Source organism: Limulus polyphemus, unplaced genomic scaffold (genome assembly GCF_000517525.1).
Source record: "Limulus polyphemus unplaced genomic scaffold, Limulus_polyphemus-2.1.2 Scaffold1027, whole genome shotgun sequence".
NCBI classification, from domain to species: domain Eukaryota; kingdom Metazoa; phylum Arthropoda; class Merostomata; order Xiphosura; family Limulidae; genus Limulus; species Limulus polyphemus.
Genome location: NW_013666637.1, coordinates 290,254 through 294,884, shown reverse-complemented (window position 1 = coordinate 294,884; position 4,631 = coordinate 290,254).

Sequence of the window (4,631 nt, the reverse complement as noted above, 5' to 3'; positions counted from 1 at the left end):
CATTGTGTAGCTTTGTGCTTAATTACAAACGAAGGAACAAACAATCCCTGCCTCAAAAGGATGAATTCAAAGTTAAGAATGTGCTGGGAGGAGCTATATGTTATAATGAAAATAATTAATTGTGTAGTTTACAGAATTCAGAAGGATGGGAAATCTAAGCCAAAGGTCATCCACCATGATCATCTTTGGAAGTGCACTGATAAGAGAACGGCCGGTGTCAGCGGTTTCACCTGCTACACAGTAAAGGATGACCAGTGACGTCAAGAGACAATACAATACACAGTCTCATTTGTATGCCATGTGCCTAAGAACAAGAAAAAAACACCAAAAATTGAACGGACAATTTAGTGTAGTATTTTATTACTATTTTTTTTATAAGGATTGTCTGAGAGACTTCACAATCCAGGAAGATGATAGTGTTTTAAGCTTTATTTTTTTATTTTGCAATTTGTTTGTTGACTAGAGGGCATAGAACGCCTAAAAAGTTTTAAGGATGCGACTTCACGTTTTTAGTTAGTATATTCGAAACTATATTATAAATACGAGACAGCTGAGAAGTGTGGAGAGCGATTTCAAGAGTGAACCAGCCAGTGTGTTAGATATCACGGTTACTTTGTACAAGTAAATGGATTTGCTCGACGTTAGTTAATTATTTGAATAATTACAACAATTACAACAATTTACGGCAGTGTACAAATGCTCAAGTTTGTAGAAATGTTAAAGGACCATTTAAAAAAAAAACGCTACTGAAAGTACAACGTCACAACACTATACTTTTTACGAAAGAAAGAAAACTGTTGTTCTGTAGCAAGTTATTTACAAATATGCAGTTTAAGCTTACGATAATAAACAACCAAATGTTCATTTACTTTTTAAAATTAATATCTTCCAAATGAAAGGAAACGATTGCAATGTCATCATAAGGATTCCACAAGAAGGAGAGCTATAGAGTTCATATCACAAAATCATATAACGCACAAACACTCATTAATGTTACTACTTATCTAAAAAAATATTTGCTCTTTAACAATTGCTATCGTTTTACGTATTTTTTCTGTAAATCTTTATGTTTTCGAACACTATACATGTATATGTAACATGTTTGGAACAAACACAATTGTTATGGTGTGTACACAATTATTACAAATATGCGAAGAACTATTATAATCATATTTGTTTTCCTACCTCCTAAAGCTCTGACTAATTTCCATCCTTCATGCGTTTATAGTGACATATTTGAAAACAATTTTTTGGTCACAAAGTCGGCAAATTTCTACTAATGGCCAAGTGCATATTAAAATAGCTTAAATGGCCTTTGTTTTAGTAACTTGAAATTTATCAATCCGATTTCTCTACTCATAAAAAGAAATGCGTTAGCCTTTGAAAAAGCAACAAATATTTTTGTGAACAAAATCTTATTTTGACCTACATGTGACACTTCAAATAAGAAAAAGAACCTAGGAATAGGGATCACTTGAAGTTGCTTATGTACTTTGTTAATACAAGAGAAACTAAAGAAAACAGAAAAACTTGTTTTTAAGACAGAAAAGTCTAAACACAAAAACTTATTTTGATCTCTATATTAGGTGCACAACAGGTGGAAACGTTAATCTATACTATACTATTTGTAACTAAAGATTCGTAAGTTATCCATGAATAAGCATTGTGGCACATTTGTGCAGTTTTGAAATGACCTAAATTCAAAACTATAAGCCATATAGGTTGATATAAAGAGTTAATTATAAATGAAGATAGTTTTGGCATTTGTACAGACATAATGATACATCCAAGTAGCACAGTGTACATATATATCATGAAAAGACTCTACCTTCATCAGTGTCAGTTGCTTTTTTGCATTACATAAAGTAAGTTAAAATATACAGGTGTGTTTTTCTACAATTGGTGTCTGTGACGTGTTGGGGATAAATTCAAAAATAAACGAACAGCACGCACTACACTTGTTTTCAAAATAATATAAATATTCGAACAAGTTAAACGTAAATTCAACAAAATTTTCACACTATAGATATCATAGGCATATCATAAATACTATATATATAGTTCTCTTCTTCTTGTCAAAAGTCCACTTAAGCCTATTCAATTGCTTTAGAATTTCAGTTGACAAGCCAAACTACCTTTCTCTATTTCTATCGCACTAGACTGGTTCTCACTGCTGCACTACTGCACTCAGTGTCTCATAGAACCTTCACTTTCTTGGCCCCAACATAGCCTTCACAAATTGGCATATTATGATTGGTTGGCACCTCTTGATATTTATCACATGCTCCAATCACTATTGGTACTGTTGATCCGTTTGCTAACTTGAGCCGACCATTAGTCATGCACTGATCAATCATGCTTTCTTGTATTGAATTTGACATGTAGTCTTGATTCTGTTTCTTATGGCAGCAGCATCCATAGTGACAGTCACTCGTTTCTTGTTTCTTATCAGCATTGTCTTTATAAATAGACCCAGCTGCTTTATGTTGAGGTTTCTACTGCTGTTTGCTGGTAATGGTCTTGCACTTCTTTGCAATATGTCGCATTTTATAACAAACATAGCATCTCTTCTTCATTCTGTCTATTAACCTCCGTTCACTTTTGGTACACTCCTGCTTCTGGTCAGCCATTACTGGTTTCAAATGTAACTGGATATTCTTGGACTTGCCTGTTATACTACTTCTAAGGACTTCCATATAATGTTCTGCCAGCTTGATCATCTCATCTACGTCTTTTGGTGCTCTCTCCTTTAAGGACAGTGACATGTCAGTTGAACACGTGATCATGAACTGTTCTCACACTAATATGTCTGCCAGTCTCTCAAAGCTATTTTTAAACCTGGCCATGTCAGTCCACCTGGAGAAATATCACAGCAGGTGTGCCAGAAACTGAAATACAGTTTCTCCAGTGTCGGTTTGACTCCTTTGAACTTCCAAAAAAACTTGTTCAGTACGTTCATATCATTTCAGTAAATCCACTTTAACTTGTCATAGTCCATGGTATATTCTGATGTCATGCCTGCATATACTTGTAGGCCCTTTCTTTTGAGAAGTAGGTTGAGACAGACTGCCCAGTCGCCTTTGATCCAGTTCTGACTTTGGGCGAATCTTTTATATCTTCCCAGGAAAGCATCCATGTCAAATTTATGTTAATCAAATTTGGGCAGCTTGGGTTGGCTGGCCCTGACTCCATTGTCATTTTTTGGTACTTCTTCCTTTAGTTGGGTGAGTTTTGCTATCTCCGTTTCTGCTCTTATTCTCTCTATATCTACTCCTTTTTCTTTCTCAATTTATGCTCTTATTCTTTGTCTTTCTATTTCCAGTCTTTCCTTTCTCTCATTTTCTTCTCTCTCAATTTGTGTTATCATTATTTCTATTTAAGCATTTCCTTTCTGCCATTTTCTTCTCTCTCAATTTGTATTTTCAATATTTCTATTTCCAGCCTCTCTTTTCTCTCCTTTTCCTCTTTTAGTCCTTTTTCCTCTCTTTTCTGTCTATGCTCTTCTCTCCCCAGTTCTTGTTCTTGATTAACAAAATCTCATAGTTCACTGTCTTTTAACCCGATATGAGATCCTCTTTCTACCCATTAATTAAAATTACATGACATGGTTGTATAGCGTAATTATAATCTCTACACCATTTTCGTTACTACTACAGTCGTGCGTACATTGGCCTACTTATTTCCGCTGTCGTTTATGTTTTCTTCCATCGCCCTTTACCTCTGTATAATTCTGGCTGTGGCTCGCCAACTATCAAAATAATAGCGGCTTATTCTTCTTCGGGATTATATACAATAGTAGTAATTAGTGTATAGATTCAATAATGTGGGTGTTTAGCTAAAGATTCTTCTACAGTAGGTGTCTGTGATTTAGTTGGGATAAATTCAAAAATAAACGTACAGCATGCACTCCACTTGTTTTCAAAATATTATATATATATTCGAACTTGTTAAACGTATGTACAACAAATTATTTACCCTATAGGGATCATAGGCATATCACAAACACTATATATATAATTCTCTTCTTGATGTCAAAATTCCACTTAGGCCTATTCAGTTGCTTTAAAATATCAGTTGACAAGCCGAACTACCTTTCTCTATTTCTATCGCACTAGTATTCCGTGTATAATTCACTTACAATTATAGCGTGAGTTACCACAGTCGTATACTTCTCTTCCGGTAATCGTCTGGTCTTCGCAGTTCAGATTTCGCCTGTTCCTTTTGTCAAAGTGCACTCAAGCTAGTTCAATTACTTTAGAACTTGCTTTGACGAAATAAACTATACTTCTTATCTCTTTTTTAGTTCTGTTAGTTTTCCTCTAACACTCCTATGGCAGTTAACTTTATGTTTAAATTTCCTTGGCCGAACTTCAACTTCCCGTGACTTTACTTTCTCGTCTGTTCTGTCTGTCTGCTGTTCCCGCTCGTCCACACTATTTATATGTTTATATCTTAATCATCTGCTCGCCTTCTAGAGATATCTATATCCTCGACATCAGTAAATTTCATGCTACATTTGATAGCCTCAACAATCGTCTGCTTTTAACTATCTTATTGTTACGTCTCCGTTCGTTAGTTAATTTTCCGTTAAAACTCTTACCGAAGAAACTTTACCGATATGAGTCCTTTCT